Source organism: Athene noctua, chromosome 7 (genome assembly GCF_965140245.1).
Source record: "Athene noctua chromosome 7, bAthNoc1.hap1.1, whole genome shotgun sequence".
NCBI lineage: Eukaryota > Metazoa > Chordata > Aves > Strigiformes > Strigidae > Athene > Athene noctua.
The window spans coordinates 32,629,055-32,649,112 of record NC_134043.1 but is presented as its reverse complement, the minus strand read 5'-3'; the positions used below and the strand labels follow the sequence as shown (position 1 = coordinate 32,649,112).

The window sequence follows — 20,058 nt, the reverse complement described above, 5'->3', positions numbered from 1 at the left end:
CAGCAGGAATTGATGCAGGATTGGGCTTTGCATAGTGCAGTGTAATTTCTCTGAATCTTCAAGTAAGATAGAATTATTATTTTTTTTTAAATTCATTTTTCTTATCTTAAAGAATTCTGTGGGCTAGTCTGCAGTTTTTAAGAGCTTGAAGGGACCTGAATACCTCAGGGGTTTGGCTGTCTTTCATTTAAAGAGACTGGTAGAGACATTACATTTGTTTGGCCAAGGTCAGCATGAACTGCAAGTGGTTTGGACTGGACTGCTTACAGAGATTTTGATTGACTGGGGGTTTTTTGTGTATGTGTCAGTCCTATTCCCAGTTCATACAGCACTTGCTGCCAATTTTCAAGTCGCATCCTCTTTGCTTTTTCCTGCTTCTCCTCCACGTGGACTGGGAGGTGCGAGGAAGCATCTTGTGGCAGCCAAACCACTGTGTTGGTCTCAGAGGATTACCATGTCATGCAGTGCCAGCTGAAAGTGCATCAACAGGTCCCAGCTGAGACATCACCTCATCCTGCAGCTGGCAGGCGTTGTCCATCTGTATCTACATTGTCATTTGTTTGCTGTGCAGCTGATAATCTTGGTGCAAGCAGATGCAGTACCTGCTACTCTGGGGCTCATTTGAGACTGAGGTGTCAAGCTGCTGCAGTGTAGATAAAATGTAAACAATACCATAATTTTTCACTGTGCTGGTGGATGAGGAAGGCCAGATGTGGGGAAAACTGCGTTACAGGAACTCTTTTCTCACCCAGTTTCTGGAAGTCGAGGCAGAGATGCAGGAGCTGGACCGGGCTCTTGCCTCTGGTTCCAGTGAGCTACTTTTGCCCCCTACAGACTCTTTCCTCCTCCCATCCATTATCTCATCTCATGCATTCATTTCTTAGCAGGTGTTTGTGCAGTGCCCTCACACCGAGAGAGCTTTCTCTCCTGAAGAGTCTTTGTGGGCTTCAGAAGGAAAATAATAATAATTGACTGGGTAGTGCAGGCAAGGATCAGCTGTTACTACCCTTGGTGTACCCAGGGGGAAATAAGGAGATTCAGTCCAGTGCTTTTCAGGAATGAAAGATTAATTCAGGATGAGAGAGTCTTTTGGTCTTTTAAAGGGGCAAGACCTTGAGCTGCAGAAATTAAATAGCAACATGTGGAGTGGTAGTTGAATAAAAATAAAATGAGAGAGCAAAAAAAGCCTTAAGCTTTTTTGTTTATCTTGTTCTCCAAGTTCTCTATCAGATGGCAAGCACCTGCTTGTTGCATGGATATAGGGGCATGCTGTCGGGAAACCTTTATTTTCAAGTGATACCTGCTTTTTGCACTCTGCTTTGTGCTCATCAGATTGTGTGTTGCAGGGTAAAAGGCATTTGCTGGTCACAATGCAAAAGGCATTTGTTGGTCACAACAAAATCACTTGTTTTTTAAGTTACTGAAGTGTAAAATCATTTCTACCGAGGCACAACAAAATAAAAGTCTTCATTTATTTCTATCTTGTCTATATGTTGGAGTCAAATCTGAACCAATGCATGTGTGTATACTTATTAATAAAATATAGCTTTATATAGAGAAGGCTCCTACACTTGGTTTCTCCCTTGTTCAAGGGGATGGAAAGAGACAAGGAAAAAGGCTTTAAGGTTAGTTGGGGAAAGCAGAGAGAAAACACTACTCCAATTTGCTTGCCCCAATGGCATGCTCGTTGAATTTTTGAAAGCAGTTTGACAACAGGGTCCAGCACATGTACTAAATGGCTTTCACTCAAGGGTTGAGGCATGCATTGCAGAACAGTAGTTATTTGGGCCTCCCGACACCACTGTGAGATGATTAAGCAGCACTTGGTCTGCTTAGGATGAGGTGGGCAGGGGACAAGGGGCAATGAGAACCAGAGGGTGGAGGAGCACAGTGAATGATATACCAGGGACACTGTGGGTTTGTGACACGGTGAGGAGTGAGCATTTATGCCATGTGCAGGATGACTTGGCTGGCGACATGTGTTTAGCACATACCCAAGGATCGGCAGCATGAGGGTGAAGTGTATTGTGGCTCTGAAAGCCTGTTCTTGGGAGGGCTGGGTGATTGCAGGCCTTTGGTGGTAGCCTGGGTGGGGGGCAGTTACAGCCCACAGTAGTGAAAGTGAGTGAGGTGCCATGGCAGAGCTGATGCACACCTTGAGGACATGGATGATGGAGAAAGATGGGAAATGGAGTGGAAGAGAATATAGAGATGCAAAGAAGCAGCCGAGAGGGGAAAGAGATAGATGAAAGCCAAAAAGTCAGAGAGAATTGTTAAATACTGCAGCAAATGGGTTGAAGAATGTGGGGAAAAAAGATGGAAGAAATAAAGTGCTGGTAATGTGTCTTCCACAGTTATCTAATTTTAGATCTATTTACTCTTGCTCCTATATTTATAACACTGAAACATTTCAGAATTACCCTAATTCTTTCAGGAGAAGACAATGTTTCCTTAGCCTGAAAGCTCTGTGAGGTTCAGGGAGGGACAGCTGCTCTGTTTTTTTTGTTCCCACCATCAGTGTGACCCCCGGGAAGCAGAAATCAGAGGATAAGGTATTCTAGAGTACCAGAATATTTTGGAATTTGGGAAAGGTGGGAGACAGCAATCAGCTGGTCTATTTGACAGTTAGTAGATGAGGCATGTTTAGAGATGTCTTTTTACTGAGAAGTTACTTCCAAGTCTCTCCAAAAGGTGTAAAGGAAAGAAAGCCCTTTTGGTCCTACTGGTGTCTTTCACTGGCATATACTCCTTACATGACTTGCCTCTGTAATGTTGAACCCTGCCCTCAGGAGCAGCTGAAGAAGAGAACAGAGAAGAGATCTGTGAATGTAAGAGTGAGGAACAGCAGCAGGAAGAAAGTCTGTTTTGAGAAAGCTGGTTTCGTTAGGGCCCCCTCCTGATGGACTAACGGGGGTCAGCAACTGGAAGTGGCCTAAATCCAGCAAGAGGATCAGCAAATAGTCTGCTGGGGGAACAAAAAGGGCTGGAAGAAAAGTGTGTTTTCCAGCATTGCAGTGGTTAAAGCTCAGATAATTTCTAGCACACAGGTGTAACCAGGGGATGATGTTTGAGAGACACTTATCCCGAGTTTTTCTAGAGCTCCCAGTCCTTTGATGGCCTTAACAGACAGTGTTTGGTAGCAGAGAATCAAAAGATCCTGGAGAAATATCACAAGTTAACAAAAGCTCAGGCAGCCTAAAGATGTGAATTTTCTGACTCTCGAACTGCAACTCTTTGCAGCAGGTGTAGGTTTCTTGTGTTTTGATTGCATGCTGGTTTTTTCTGTGTGAAAGATGGTTATTTTGGCATGGCCCTATATTTTTTTATTAGTAAAGCTGTTTATGATTTGTTAATGTCATTTCATGGTTTCTCTTTATTAAGTGCAATAAGTATTTATTTCTCTGTTCTTCAAAATTTAATCTCTGAATAGGAAAGAATAAGAAATTAAGTTGAAGAGAGGGTTGGTAGTTTCAAATGAACACACAGGCTGATTTTGTCCCTTAGAAACCTCACATATGCAGTGAATAGAGAATAAATCCTGTAATGAAACCCACTCCTTTTCCACTAATCTCTTGCCCTGTGAAAGCTCTGCCAGACAGAAGATGTGTATCTGAGTGCAAACAGTGAAATGTTGAAGGATGATATTGTCAGTTGTCCAAGTTCTGAGGTTTTTGGTTTGCATTGACTGAAAAGCAAAAATGATTAATGAAGGCAGTACAAAATATTAGGCAATTTGCAAGTCCTATGAATAAGGGCTGCTATTAAGTGAGGTGAATCCCAAGTTTAACATATTTGAGTTGTCTTGGGGTTCAGTTTCTCGTCTGAGCTAGTCAAGGCTCAGTTGTGGGAGGTGTGTGTCTTTGGGGGAGATGGCTTGTACTGAGGTGGGTGGGGTGATTGGCCCCTGCACATCACTCCCGACTTACTGAAATACTGCTGAGCTGCAGCACAGCAGGCTAAGTGTTTCTAAGCTTGCAGCAAGATCTGGAAAGAGAGGTGATTCCGGGGACATTCAAGAAAGTAATATAGTGCCTAAAATCCAGGAGTTAGAGGTGAGTCTACATGTTAGAAATCACCAGCATAACGCAAAAAAACCCCCCACTGTCTTCATACACTGGATTCTGTCCATTCTGCTTCTGTGGCTCCATGTATGTACCTGCAGATTACAGCAAAGAACACACTATGGGGTCTGTCCTGCCACGTTTACGTGGGTCAAGTGACAGTTACAGCTCCACTTATCCTCCTGATTGCAGGGGGATATTCAGAGGACAGGAGAAGGTGACAAGCAAAGCTAGCAGACCAGAATATGCAGTGTTCGTGTGCAGCTGGGAAGAAGTCCTCTGGGTGTAAACAGTTGCTGGAGGGCCGCTCTCCTGTTTATGGCTTTTGTTCAGGTGGGGCTGCAGACAGGTTGTGCTATGTTGTGGTGCTCTGTTGCATTTTCTGTCTTAATTTCTTGCAGAGTAGTGGATTGGTTGTTTCCCAACAATTTAGCTGTGGTGAATGATGATGTTATAGTGTAATTCTGAAAATGCCCTTGTGGTTTGCACAACCATATTCCTGGGGCTTGGAAAGGTTTGCAATAATAGCTATTTTGGTGAATGTATCAATGGCTAATTTGTAGTTGGTTACCCTGGCAGTGTGAGCTTTTGGTTCATGACAGGTTGCTAGAAGTCCTTTCTGCAGATGATGCAGAGTTGTGGGTTGTTTTCTGGTTTTGGTTGGTTGGTTGGTTTGGGTTTTTTTTCCCCCCCCTTTCCCTCCTCCTAGGAAATGTATCTAATCTGGTCTTTTCTGTACTGTTTTTGAAGCCGTAGCCTTTTACTCTTTATGGTGAAAACAATGCATTTAATTTTTACTGGATTTTCATTAACATCTTTCCCTAAATATATGGCAGCAAGTCAGTAAAATTAACGTGCCCTTTGTTTGTCTCTGCACAGTTTGGTGTCTCAAACTGTCTTGTGCAAAACTCAAGGCTTGGATCCAGAGGCCGATGTGAGTGTGCCTGACTCCACAGCTGATGGCCTTTAAAAGGTATCAGTGGAAATTCCTCTGTCCAGGATTCAGCTACTGAGAAGGGATACCCAGTGTGTTTTGCTAGCAATGTTGGACCTGACTTGGTCTGCAGAGTCAACTTCCAAAAGCAGTAAAAGCTCAAGCCCTCGTCAGCTATCTGCAGAGAATTATTAGAGTTAAGAAAAGCTCAGAAAGCTGGATGCTTGTTAATATTCATCCTTTAATGATTTATGAGGCTAAAAAATATAAACAAGTGACACTTTATATTTTGCTACAACAGTCTCCTATCCTTGTTTAATATTGTTAGTGGAGAGATTGTGTCCAAAAGGGTGTTTTGTGACACCATCAGCTGAATAAGGTCTTTTAGATGTGTCTGTCTGCATTAGTAATGAGAATGTTTGCTCTTATTTTACAAAGGAACCATTTCTTTTAAATATGACCCCCTTCTTCCCAGCCCCCTCAAATGATACCATCATCGGAATTCTCATTACAGTCCCCTTTCATCCCTTTATCTAACATTGGCTGAAAATGCCTTTGTCTTCAAGTTCCTTCAATTAATGATTCAGTTGTATTCTTTTTGCCAATTGGTGTGGAGAGAACCTTGGAGCAAATGTGTATTAGTTATTCCATTTATTCTCTCTTCTTCATTCCTTCTGTGGTCTTTTTTAATAGTGTTGTTCTCCTGGTTTTTCACTTGCAGGTTCTGCATCATTGCTTGGGTTTTTGCTCAAATATAAGAGCCGTTGTGCCCCAAAGACTGACTTTGATTCTAAACTCTTTTAGAAAGAGGTAGGGAGCTTTCTTGCAAATGCTATGAGCATCTGTGTCCTTTGTCCACTTGTTAGCACCAAAGTGGAGACCAAACACCTTAATCTGAACCAGTCCCACTCTGCGGACCAGCTGGAAGTCTGGGGGATGGCAGGTCACAGACCCTGTAGAACTGTTTGCTCCCAGACCCTAACTTGTGATCTCAATGGTGCTGTGGAGAGGCAACGGCCAGCCTTGGTGCCCTCCCCACCCCACTGAGGTGCTCCAGGAGGGCAGCAAAGAGGGAAGCAGTAGGTGGGATTCACGTGGAAGAGCTGCAGAGCTTGTTGCATGTGCCTTGTCCTCTGAGAGACCATGTTTATGTAGTGGGAACAATGTTGGAGCAGTGCCATGCTTCCATTGGCGTGCCTTTTCCAGCCCCAGGGTCCCTGGAGCTGTAGGCTTTGTGGCTCTCTAAACCCTAATGGCAGATTGGGGCTGAGGTCCTCAGCACCATGGCTGGCCCAGATTAGAAAGGTGCAAAGAGAGCAGTGTTGGCCTCTCATGAAGCCTGATGAAGGATGGAGAGAAGGCCATATAAGTCAGTCCTGTGGCCCAGGTTGATGTTTTGGGGTTTTTTTTGTTGGAGGGGTTTTTTTTGGTTGGTTGGTTTTACTTCTTCTGGGGGTTGTACCAGTTGCCCAATCTATGCACAGTTTTGCACTGTTATAGAAACCAGGCAACTGTAGGATAGGACAACAGGATCCTCATTCACTCTGCGGAGGACTCCAGCATGTCTAGGCACTGTCCTTGGTGCTCCTTTTATAAAAATAGATACGTAAGTAAATAGTTTGGACTTCCTCAGTAGCAGGGGCTTTTTTAAATACCACATCAAAAAATCATCCTTGCTTGTAATTAACCCAGTGAATTTCTTCCCCCCCCCCTTGATTTAGAACATAATTGCTTGATTGCTTTATCTTCACATATTGTAAACTCTGAAAGATTTTTTTATTACTGTTTGGTTTCCTGTACTTTTGAGAAATCTGTCTGAAAACACGTGCTTTACAAGGAAAGATTAGAAGAATGCTTTCCCAAACTCTCCCTTTTGCTTATATCTGGACTCTCCCTAGTTTGCCAATATCTTCCTTACTGTGAAAACCCCAAATGTTGGCACTTCTCCAGCTGAGACATCACCACCAACAAAGAAAATGGAATAATTATCCCAGTGTTTTAGGGACAGCATCCCCATTAGGATAAATAAAACTATGATTTGTCTTTTTTTTGCCTACAGTAAGCCTTTTCCTGCCAAGCTAGTGCCTAGCTACTCGCTCTTGATTTGTCTAGTTCTGTGTTTGAGGCCTCATCTCTCAATATACTGTTCAGTCCTTTTCTTTCCTGATTTCCTGCTTTTAGATTTGTGAGGTGCTCTGCCGTATGCTGCAGTATCTTAATTTTTGAAGATGCATTCCTAAGTCCCAACTTGGGTCAAACTCATATTTTATAAATGCAAAATCAGGAGAGAATGAGATTACTTTGTTGGGATTTGTTATTGAAAAACAAATATTGCCAGCAGTATTTCTTAAGTCATGCCCTTGTCTTGTAGGTGCTTGTAAACTACTTGTTTGAATATTTTTTCCAAAATCTTTACAAAGATGTGGTTTGGCTGCCTGGTTTGTAATTTCACATGGCTTCATTTCAAGAGAGAGTGTGATGTCTGATCTTCTCTGGGATCTGTTCTGAAACCTTAAATACTCTTCCTGAGTCAGAGAGGATTCACAAAATTCTCTGAGCTGCATCTATCTTGTTTTGAATGTTTTTAAGCTGCTCTTTTCTATTCTGACTCAAGGTTCTGATTCTCTTTAAAATTAATTGCATGCAGTATTTGCTCACTGTTGATCTTACTTGTGAAAATTGAGGCAAATGTCGAATATATTGAATTGTACCCTTCTGTGCATCATCTTTACTGTGCCTCTCTGCTGAACCGTGACTTGCCTTGTCTGCTTTTCAGATGGTATTGAATCTTTTTTTGGTTGCCTTTTATGTTCCTTGCTAATTGTAATTAATTTTGTTCCTCAGCTTTTCTGATTATATTCCTGTGCTTTTACTGTCCCTTAGTTACATGATGTTTGTCTCTAGGTTTTGTATGATTTCTATTTGAGTGTTCAGGCTTTTAAAAAGCATAACATATTCTTCCTAGGTACTGGTGGAGTTTGTTGTTAAAGCTGCTAAACTCTCTAATTTCTGTCTTTTCTTTCTGGTGTTATATATCTTGGGAGCCTTGTACAGAGCATAAACCTTTACCTTTTGAGCTGTCTGTGCATTCTTCCACTGCCTGCAAGTCTGAATGGAAATCTTCCCAAATAAACCTGGGTACGGTGGTAGAGGAGCCAAGACTAGCAATTTCTCTCTCCATCCAGACTTCTACCTTCTCCCTTTGTAATTCCAGATCATATTTTCATTGGTGCCCTGGTGTTACTATGGGATCACTCCTCTGCTAAAGAGTACCACCCTTTGAATACAGTGTAAACCAGTGTCTGGGTGATTTACAATAGCAAAAGTTCCTGTGGTAGTTGTTCAAACAGCAGAAGTTCCCTGACTTCCTCGCAGTGCTGCTTTTTGGGCCTGTCATGTAAAATGCCATTGATCAAAGTACTACTTCTTCTAGAAGAAAGTAATGCTCCTTGAGGTATATCAGATAAGTTCCAAGGTCCTTCATTTATCTGAAATTCCATTTTGCCTAATGACTTTCTTGTTTTCCATCCCAGTCTGATAAACCAGATTTGACTATAATCACGTTACACCTCCCAGAAGTCTCCCTGGTGATGGCGATTGGATGTGGCACTCTTTGCTTCATACTCTGAGCTCACGGGCAGTGTGAGTGAGTGCTGTTAAACGGCTGCTGCTTTTTACCCTTGAGGCAACTACCTGGTAGAAATGAGGGAAGTAATTCTCATGTACAAAGAGCTTAGAAATCGTTTTGGACAGTGCTGTGAGACCAGAGTGAACATGAACAAAACCTATGTTTAAGTTACCCAGTCCAAGTCTCCAGTCATTAAACCCATTTTAGACTTGATGTAGCAACTGCTGTGGACTCGGTGGAGCAGTGGCTGACTTAAATGTGTGTAAGCAGGGGGAATTGGGATCATTATGTTAACCACAGGAAATCTGCTCTTATGGTGATGAAAACAAGAATCAATCACAAGTAGCTAATGAATTTGCCTGCAGTATCTGCTATGTTCATTTCACAGTAAATGCAACAGTCAGACTCCATTAAGAAGCCCTTTGCAACAGGGTCCTTTGCAAAGAAGGTATCTGAAATGCAGAGTGTGCACACTGCCTGCCCTCCTTGCTCTTATCTGAAGCACTTCAAGAGTGTGTGTGAAATGCAAGTTCTGATCCGCATGCACTGAAATCAAGGAAGGGCTTCTGGTGGTTGTAGTTGAGCTTTGTCTTAGAGGTCAAAATGTCTATTAATTGTGGTTGGTTTTACTGGAAATCTGCAGTCTGTGAAGTACAGCTATGGGACAGGCTCATCTCTGTGTGAAGGACCTGGATGCCCATACGAAGAGGGAATAAGCTGTTGCATCATGCTGGCACAGTGTCACATCTGTGCCCATGTGGGTCAGGCTGACTAGTCAGCAGCATTCTCATAAGGCGGCTTTTGTTGTCTCTCCTTTGTAGTGAGGACAGAGCTGCTTCCCCTCTGTGGCTCAGCTGCTGGTAGCATTTACATGGGTTTCTGCCTGACTGCCTTCGTTACATTAAGCGCTGCTAAGTGAGAAGCTGTTCAAACTAATTCTAGCACATGTTACTACATGTTACTGCAATTTCTATTGCCTGTCTGGTTGGTTTTACTGTCGAGGAAAAGCAGTGAGTTATTAGGGCCAACCAGGTTTTTTTAAGATTTCTTAAAGGAAGGTGAGAAACACGGGAGAAAATAACTAGCTGGCAGCTTTTAGGAAGGCAGTATTGAGCTTCTAGGGAAGATATCTCTGAAAAAAGATTGATCTTTAAATTGACTATTGAAAATGAAGGAGCAAATACCTTTTCTCTGAAATGGATCACAGATACAGACCCATTTCAAGAAAACCTCTATATTCAATACTGAATTTCCCTAGGTGCCAACGTCCCACTGACTGACACAGAACTCAGACATATGCTTATACATTGTCCTAAATATAAATGGGATTTAAATTGAAATAGTGCCCAAAAGCTGTAATTAGATAAAACATAAATTTGTGTATTTTACATTGCAGCTGTTGCTTTATAGGTGTCTAAGGCCATGACAGCTCAGAGTTTATATTTTAACTGCATCTTATTCAAGATCTGATTCAACAAATGATTAATGAATTTAAAATATTTTGTTTATAAATTTAATACAGAATAATAATTAAAGCTTCTGTTATGAGGCACGACATGACAGTTAACTGGAAAACATTAGGTTACATGGTCAAGTGAATTACAAACTGACATTTGAATAAATTCTGTCACAGTAGCTGTGATATTTTACTGTTTTGATACATCACACCACTGGTAGGCCAGGAGAGAGAAAATATGAGAAGAATTGGTAGGGTTTGTATCTACAGTATTTTCTCAGTCATAATCCATGTGGTAGGATGGAGAAACACTCAGTGTGTTTGTAAGATGCACGTGGTATGACAGGCTTTCACATGGACACTGGGATGAGGGCTGTGTGTACTCCAGGGCTACCAGAGCACCTGTGGCTAAACTGAGGTTAAGGCTGGGGTTGAACTGGATGGTACCAACCATTACATGCTTTCAAGAGTGTGTCTCAGTCTAGGCAGAGGTGTAACGGGAAAGTTGACCATGGTTTCCAGCATTAACTGGTTAGTTTGGATCCTACAGCTTTAAGAGCCTGGTTTAAGCATGTCTCTGAAGCAGGAATGTATGTGAGTGCATTAGGCAGTCGCTTTCCTTTCCTTTGCAAGCGAAGAGTGAAGGGCAGAACTGCCCCTAAAGACAGGATGAAGCTGTGGAGGAAGGACTGACAAAAGCAAGAAGAATAAGTAACGCGCCGCTCAACAGATTTCGTGCAGCACGTGCTGTTCAGGCTGTGTCCTTTACCTGTTGGGGGGAGGCAAGGGTTGTTAGGGGGAGGTATGGCAAAGAGGGGGGTAAAGGAAGGATGCATGAAGGAGAGAGGGCAGTGATGGAAGCAAAAGGTGGAGTGAGAATGATGCAGCATTTGGAAGAGAGCTGGGCTCTTTGGAGTGAAGAGCCAGGTAGTGGAAGGGGGTTTTGAGAACTGAAATTACAAAAAGCTGTTGGTTACCTTGTAACCGTCAAGGCAACACCACAAATACTGTTTTCATCTATGTCAGTCTGTCTTTGACTTTTTCTGACACTCTTAACTCATAATTTTCATTGAGAAAAAACTCGGTTTCTGAGAGACTGACAAAACCTCACTTCCCATTTATCCCATGGGTGGTCATGAATCCTGAGTCCTTCACAGAACTCAGTACTTATGGTGGCCATGGAAGTTGCCTCCATCATCATCTGTGTTTTGACTGCTGTGTGCACCTGCATCACTCCCATAAGAGCAAATACCATTCCCTGAAAACTTGCCTTCTATTATGACCTTAGCTTGTTGTGGCTATAACACTACAGCTACTACTTTATGTGGTAATGCAAAACCATGCAGTTTAGCTCCCTGCAGGAAGTGGTATTAAAGATGAAATGAAAATGGAAAAGAAGAATAAGCCCACCTCTTTCACCTACATATTTAAAACAGTAATGAAACTTTCGTAGGCACTCCAGTGGCTTGGGACTGTCAGAGAGAAGCTTTGTGCTAGGTTGTGTAGTGTGTGAGCTTCTTAATAGTGCAGTGTTGACTGCAGAGGACTGTCTTGCAGCCTCTGAAGACATGGTGCTCATGGATGTGTGCAGTTCAGCAATCTGGTTTTGTGGAAAGTCATGGCACTCTCAGATGACATTGCTCTCTGCAGGAGTGTTGGTGCTATCAATTATTCCTGATATTGCAGGCTCAAGGAACCAACTGAATATTGAAATTGTCTTCCAGAGGCAGTGGGGAAATAACTGGGCCCAGTGTGTTGGTGACAAGACACTTGCAGGCTGTGCTGGTGGGGACGCATCAGATGAGTTTAGTGATCACAGAATCAACTAGGCTGGAAAGGACCCTGAAGATCATCTAGTCCAACCGTTAACCTAGCACTGATGTTTCAGTGGTTCTGTGAGATGGAAGTTTGATTCTGCCATGTCAAAATTCGGGGTGTCACTACTCATCTCCCTCCTTTTTGCTTTTCTTCTGTGGATGAATTTTGGGCTTGGGGTGTTTTGCCCAGCTGTCACTGCCACTGGCACCCTAGAAGCAGCGGGCTGAATGAGTGGTGAGACTGGGCAGTTGCCCTCCACGTGCAGTACCCAGAGCAGAGGGGGTGGTTTATTATGGGATTATACAAAAGCTTATGTTGCAGCTGTTATTAGTAACTATACCACATATACATACAAGGTTTGAGGGCTAACAAACACCTTTAATGAATATTGCTTTCTTATTCTTTTGTTTTCACTGCTCTCTAAGCTAGAAACCAAAGGTTTCCTAAGAAAACTCAAAAATACATTTATGTGGTAGCTTCAAAGGGTTCTGTGCAGAATTGGTTGTTCTGAAAAGCAGTCCTTGGAGAATTTGAATATCCTACATCTTCCAGCTTGATGTCAGTGACATGCTCATACAGAATGAAATGGAAATAGGATATCCCTTTCTAGGTATTCCTCATATCTATTTAGTTGAGGACAGTCAGCTTGGATTCACAAAAGAGATCATACATGCATATATCTGACAGGTTTAAAACATATAAGTTGAGATAGGGGAAAGAGAGGACATAATTTGTGTGTGTTTTGAAGGCTTGTTTATATAATAATGTTGCACAGAAGCCTATTTTGTGTCAGCTGGTGGGTCAATGGGTGCAAGAGAGCTGGCCACAATACTTGACGTGAAGGGATGCCTTTGAATGGATGCTGGGGAAGGGCACTGTCACCAGTACAGGCCTGATTTATTGGTAGCCTGGGAGGAAGGACAGATAAGTCTCAAAGATGTTGAAATCTGCTGCGAGTACAAAGCTGGTGGCACCACTGGTGTAAAGGAAATGGTACAATTGAAAAGGCTCTGAAGGGTCTGACTGTGCTATCAGCTGAGCTATCAGCTCTTGCACACTCGTTCTTTCATGGGGAGACTAAAAACAAAACCAGGACCACCCTGCATCCTGAAACTTTCTAACCTGCCTTGAAATCCTTTGCACCTTGTTACCCACAGAAGCTGCTAACTCGGCCTGCAGCTTTTCCTAACTCCTCCCCACCCTTCATCCTCTCCATTATCAGTAACCATAGAGATACAGACAGTGACTCCAGCCTCAGCCTTCCTCACTGTGTAGCCTTAGTGAAAGAGCTACTGTGCTATACTGCATGTGTTTTTCCAGAATTAATTAATGCCCTTCTATTACGTTTTTTCCCGAAAAGAAGAAAAGCAAGGTTGTCCCTCAAATGGCTGGTAAAATAGGATAGTCTGATGTTTATTACTATTGCAGAAGAACAGACAATATTTACAGAGTCTGGTAAAGCATCCGTCTCCTTTCAACCCCTTCAGCAGGCAGCCATCCCCAGCACTGTTATAAGTGGCAAGACAAATAAAAAGAAAATTCCCTGTTCAGGGCTATTTTTACCACTACCACCAGAGTGGTGCAGTTTCTGTTCAGTAGACTTATTCCTCTTAATCTACATCACTGATGATATTGGATACTATTTTAGGCATTGCATAAAAATGTTCACCCAGTCTTTGCTAAAAAAGAAGCAGCCAACCCCAACATCCTTTGTTAAAGGCTGGTTGCAAGATTTCAGCAGTAGCTTATGTGGAAGGATCTTAGGCTGAGGTTTTGGGAAGGTCTTCCAGCTTGGCTTGGTAATGGGGTTTGTATGTGACCTTGAGCAAGTCCAAGCCTGTTAATTGTTCTTTTTTTCATTATCCTGAGAATGCTACCACTACCCTCTTGTGCTGATTTTGGCTGGGATAGAGTTAATTTTCTTCATAGTAGCTAATATGGGGCTGTGTTTTGTATTTGTGCTGGAAACAGTGTTGATAACACAGGGACATTTTGGTTGTTGCTGAGCAGTGCTCACGCAGAGCTGAGGCCTTTTCTGCTCCTCACCCCACCAGCGAGGGGGCTGGGGGTGCACAAGACGTCAGGAGGGGACACAGCCGGGACAGCTGACCCCAACCGACCCCAGGGATATCCCAGACCCTGTGGCGTCATGCTCGGCACAGACAGCTGGGGGAAGAAGGAGGAAGGGGGGGACGTTTGGAGTGATGGCGTTTGTCTTCCCAAGTCACCGTTACGTGTGATGGAGCCCGGCTGTCCTGGGGATGGCTGAGCACCCGCCTGCCCACGGGAAGGGTGAACGAATCCCTTGATTTGCTTGTGTGCGTGGCTCTTGCTTTGCCTATTAACCTGTCTTTGTCTCAAACCAGGAGTTTTCTCACTTTTACCCTTCTGGTTCTCTGCCCCATCCCACCAGTGGTGTGGGGCTTAGTTGCTGGCTGGGGTTAAACCACAACACTCCTTTTGTGGTTTTTTGTTTTGTTTTTTGTTTTTTTTTTTTAAGTAATCTGTTATAATAGAAACTGTCTCCTGTTTTGCCAAGCACCTTGCACAGAGGGACCCAGTATGCAGCTGGATTTTCTAAGCTCTCCTACAGTACAGTAATGAAACTGAGTGCACTCTCTTGCAGATATGTCAGAATTGAAGAGAAAAGCCCACCTGAACAGCCAAGATCTTTTAGAGTTTATACCAGGCTTCAGTCACAGTCTTACCACCTGCTTTTTTGAGACTGTAAATGTCTTTATTCCTCTATGAGAGGTACAGTGCTGAAAATGCATGCTATGTAGCATGAGTTCATAATTTCAGCATTTCCAGGACCTTGACTTGTCAATTTACCGATGTATATATTTTTGTTTCGCTCGTAAGTATTTCTGTTTCAGTGTGTTGGGGTACATTAATTTTATGTAATGAGTTTGCTTTGTGGCTGATCCGGCCTTCCTAGCCAAGCCAGGAAAACATGAGGTTAAATCTCAGAGAGGGCTGCATGTTCTCTGTGTTCCAGCATCTACCTGGATTAGGCCCTTGACCCCTGTGTGTCCTCATGTGCCTTTTGCCTTGTCAAAAATGCTTTTACAGGAATATGAAAAGACATATCGCAGGGAAGCCAGAGCAGACTTGATTATTAAGATTGTCTCTTATTTGCAGTATCTTATGATGAAACTATTTGCCATGGGGTGTTTTGGAAGACTGAGCCCCTGGAAATGCTTGTATGGACAGACCAAAGGTGATTTGGATGGTTGATTGAAGATTCAGCCATGGGCTCCAGTGTGTAGGACACAGCCTGGCAATATGTATCAGTTCCCTGTGAACCACATGACATCTGTCAGGAATGAAATTACAGGACAGTTTTCATGATTTTTTGCCATCTCTCCACCATCACAACTCTGTGGTAGTGTTTCTGGGGCCTCCTAGAGCTCCTGGTTTCTTTGGGGGAAGAGTGGCTAGTGGAAGGGAGCTATAGAAGTGAGGGAGGGATGGTAGCAATACTGTGAACAAGCACAAACTGTTAAATGGTGGAGCTGAGGAAGATGAGGGCACAATTAGAGTTTCCTTGGTTTCTGCAGAGGATGAGCTCTGCAGTGGGAGGTTTGGCAGCAGCAGGCACCCCTTCCGATGAGTCACAGGAGGCTTTCTCAAGGAAAGGTCTAAGAATTGCGCTAGTGCTGCTCTTGCTTGTTTTTTCCGTTCCTTCTGAAGGCCTTTTTGCCGCCGCGCGGTACCTGTTCCATCGTCATCCTTGTCCCATACAAACTGTCTTTGGGGACTACCTTCCTGCATTTCCTTGTCCTGCTTACTGCTGTGGTGATTTAGAGAAGGGTGGGGGGGGAACTGTCAGGTCAGGACAGATGCTTTTAAGGCACTGGGATCTGTTTATAGCAATGAGGGTGGAAATTCTGGTTGATGCCAAGTTTGATGGATGTGTGAAAAGTCATCTTATCATGGTTGTGGGGGAAGGCAGAAGGGAATCAATTCCCTTTGAAGCCCTCTACACCCAAAATTTTGGGAGAGAAGCTCTAGAAGTCCATGGGAGATTTGTTACTCCTTCCTACAAGCCTCTTGTCCCTCTCAAAGGTAAATGGGGTTTGTTGGACCTCTCCCATACTATGTGGTAGAGGGACGCTCTCCCGTTGACATCCTTCCCTCTCAGGGGCTCTGCTGTTACAGGGACTGAAAGACACCAGCTTGCTATTGAAAGTGGATCTAGTTGGCTTGTGTGTCCTGACTGCAGAGAAATTTAAGCTTGTCTTCAGCCCTTAAGAGTGTGGTTTAGCTCCCTGGTTTCTCTTGACTGCTCATTTGCTGCTTACGCTGTTTCGTTACAAATTTACAATGCTTGAAAAAAAAGCAGTTCATCTTTCAACTTTTTCTCGCTCTCTCTTAAAAAAAATTCCTTTATGTTTCTCTACCCCTTCTCTATTGCCCCTCCTCAGTCGTGTTGTGTCTCCTCCCCAAACACTGGGTGATTTCCCAATTCGCAAGTTCCTTGTACTGCTCAGATTAACATTGTTCTGGAGAAAGCCTTGGAATAGGGTGGTGAGATCAAGTCAGACACAATGGCTGAATAGCAGCAGTAAAACTGGACGCCTCACAGCAACTCCTTTGCTGAACTATGCAGTGAGCCCTGTTCCTCTATTGTATTAGTCCTGAAGGGTCCCCGCTCGTCCCTACAGTCCTGCAGCACTTCTGCATTTTCCCTGGATTTATTTCCCATTGGTGTGAATAAGTAAATGCAAGGCTCAAATAACAGCATAGACAAGCTGGTTCCAACATGTGAACAGAAGTGCTAGGTAGAAAAATAAAGGGGGAGAGCGAATAGCCCTCCTAATCTGTAATGCAGAAAATGCTAAATCCCTCAAGACCTCCTTTTCAGCATGTACCGTCCGTAAAACCTGTTTAGGATTTGGATCGGCATCGCAGTGGAAACAGTGCGCTGCTGCCTGTTTGCAGTGCATGCCTCTGTGTTTGGCAGCAGCACAAAAGAAACCAGTTGATGATATTCATAGGATTAAAGGCCCGATTCCTGGGGACACACTTGGTTGGATGCAATTAAAATGCCTGTCAGGCATTTGATACCAGCAACCCCTTGACAAACTGCTTCAGCAGCCGTGAGGTGCAGCATCCTATTGTAAGTGGGTGATGGCGGAGCCGGCTGGTTTGTCATCATTCTCGAAATTTCTGTGGCCAGTGAACTCCCTCTTCCTCTCCCACTCACCCTCTTTTCCTTTTCACCGCTGCGGGGACTTCTTCTAATTTGCAGTTTTCCTTTTCCTGACGTACACATGGTAGATACAAGCTGGTGGCTTGCAGACTGCGTCTGTCTGGAGATAGGCAGCGAGCCGATGGATAACAACACTCCAGGAGAATGATTATGCAGCAGTTATTTAAGGATAGGCTTTTGTGGTATGGCAGCATATGAGCTGGTAATTATTTTCTTTTAAAAATGTCAGCTTTGTTTGCTTGTTGAGAATTTGAAAGAGTTATACCTTTATGCTGTAGCTTTTTGGATTTAGTCTGCTGTAGATTAAATTCCGTAGCAGTGCACACTGGATGAATTAAAATGTATGGGTAATTAACTTCTGTGTTTTGTTTATAAATATATTTGATGCATACATAATGTATATTATATGCAAACACACCTTCATATACACATACATATATGGATGTGTTTATGTATCTATGTCTTTGTGTAATAGGAAAAAAAACTTTTCTCATAGCAGAAAACTGATTTCCAGCAAAAATTAAGTCTTTTCAGTTTTTTTTCTCCACCTTTGTTTTCTATTAACAGATTCTCCAGTATATAGTCTTGGACGTGACTCACTCATTGGAATCTGCTTGCTCACAGATCAAAAAGGTAAGACATCTCTGTATTTGAATGTGATTTTGAGAATGTAGGAATGATTGTGATACAGGGTGTTGGCTGTTCTTTGGCTTTTGGTTTGGGGTTTTTTGTAGTTTTTTTTTACTTATTTAAACAATAGTTGTTAATTTTGTCAAACTGTGTTTTGTTGCAGCTTTGCATAGATTTTTAAATTGTTTTGACAACCAGTGTAAAGTTATTTTTGATGTGTATGTATATGCTCTAGCCATTTAATTAGTCCTTTCAGCTGCAGCTGCAGCTACCAAAGGGCGAGACACAAACCTGAGTGCTTGTCCATTGTCTCAGGTTAGTGTAGCGCGGGTACAAAACTGCCTCCAGTGGTATCAGATGTGGGGTCATCTTAATATTGGTTTTAGCATCAGCAAGAGCAGGGTTAAACTCACTGGCTTGCTCAGAGCAGGTACAATCTATCACAGCACACAGTAGAAAGCATAGCGGTGGTTTCAGACTGTATCGCTTTCATGGAGGAGGGAAACTTCTTTTAACCCGTTCTCTGCTGCCAGAAACCACACGTGTATCAGCTCAGGGATTTTATGGACAGTGTTTCAGTAACCTGGCAGGGCAGGGCTGTTCTGGAAGAGCATCTGTCTGATGGGTTTTTGACATATCACTGGCAATTCAGAAATTATTTCTACCTATCAAAACGAAACAAACAGACTGGGTTTTTTTAATAGTGCCATTGCTAGTTCCCAAGAGTAGTAGTTTATTATCCTCTTCCCCCAGTACCTTTTGGCTTTGGTTGCTTTAACTCCTTGATGCTGTAAATTAAATGGTGAGATAACATTAAGCAACTTTCTTCGTATTGAACTTTCAGATGTGTCAAGTGGTTAAGGAATACAGATCTCATTGCTATGCAGTGAGGTCTGTGCCCTTAAAAAAAAAAAAAAAAAATCCAGGCAGGATTGAAAATCAGCTCCCTCCACCTTGATGGAGAGAGGGAAAGGTATATCCATCTCCCATTAACTTCTCAGGTTCCACTTCTCACCCAATACCTTGCAAGCCAGACTTTATCATGTGTTGTTCTTCCCAGGTGTCCTACAGGTGATCATACTTCTTAGCTCTGGATTTAGACCTGGAGGGAATATGTGTGTTTGTAGGGCAGCAGTCAAAATCCACATGTGTCTTTAGTCTGAACTTTCAGCATGCCTTTTAAAAAACAGAATTAAAAAGGTGAGAAATTCTCCAGGAAAGGTAATTATGTTTCTATCCTGGATAAACCAGGAATGACAATAACTCTGTGAGAAAGCCTGGTCTCCTGAAATGGCCAGTCTGGGTCCCAGACAGGCAGGAACCCCAAGCCAGAAGATGAGCACTGGCAAGGATGTGGGCCACTGCTAGCAGCAATGCATCTCTCTGAAATGTGATGAATAATCAATTCAATTGGAATAAATTGCTAGGGGTGATAGATAAATGCTGCTTCTTGGGGGAAAGCATTTGTGAATTTTTCAGGGTATTCTCTCTCCTGTTTTTCCTGTGTACAATTCTATTCCTCATTTTCCTCTTCTACACATCTTTCTGTTCTCTCTGCCCCTGTATTTTTTCTGTCTTTGGCAGCAGGCTTCTTACCTAATAGGTTTTCCTGGCTAAATAAAATTCTTCAAATGAATGCTTTACTTGTTAGTTTTTCTTAGTTGATTTTAATGCTATTTCCTCCTGGTATCAATTATCACTAGACTCATTGAAATAGAAAAACCTGAAGTGAATAGTGTATAAAAGGCTTTAATTCTTGAAAAATGCATTCAGCAATCTGTTTTTGGCTATGAGCAAGTCCCTTCTCTTCCCTCTACTTTTAATTTCACTTCCATTATCCAAGGGCAACAAGCCAAACTGCAGACTCATTCTGATTTCATTAATGTTTTGCAAACTCTGTCTCAAGGACTAATGCTGCTTGCTGGGCTCGATGTCAGAATCCAAGGTTTTGCTGCGGCATTAGAGAAGTGGAAAGGAAGGATCTCTCACAAAGAGAGGTGATGGCATTGTTAGCAGACAAGTAGAACGGCCTAGTTGTTACAGTATCAGTGAATAATGAGTCAAATTTGTTGACGTTATCCCTTCAGATGAATGGTTTTCATCTCTTATGGAAATGTCTTGTCTCCTGTGCACAGCATCTTACCAGTCCTCTGTGGTCTCCTAAAAACAAAGAAAGGGTGGCACTATTTGTTAATAAATCAGAGTTGCTGAGGAGACTGGTTTTTTTGTCATTTTTAAAATAAACAATACATATACATTTCTTACACCTCTGATTTATCAGTCATTTTAACCTCCTCCTTTGTTCTGGGTTTTTAA

General features: G+C 42.8%; 1 protein-coding gene across 22 annotated transcripts in view; it reads left to right on the top strand.

The window, feature by feature from the left end:
* The window catches only part of MAP2 (microtubule associated protein 2), a 234,011-nt gene that overhangs the window by 79,140 nt on the left and 134,813 nt on the right, over positions 1-20,058 (top strand). For 20 of the 22 annotated variants that reach the window (XM_074910435.1, XM_074910427.1, XM_074910447.1 and 17 more), the window contains exon 3: positions 17,680-17,745. The gene's annotated coding sequence lies outside the window, so the exon portion shown is untranslated. Of the gene's footprint in view, positions 1-16,937; positions 17,020-17,180; positions 17,315-17,679; positions 17,746-20,058 lie in introns of those variants that run through there. The other 2 variants (XM_074910419.1, XM_074910420.1) reach the window with 2 other exon arrangements.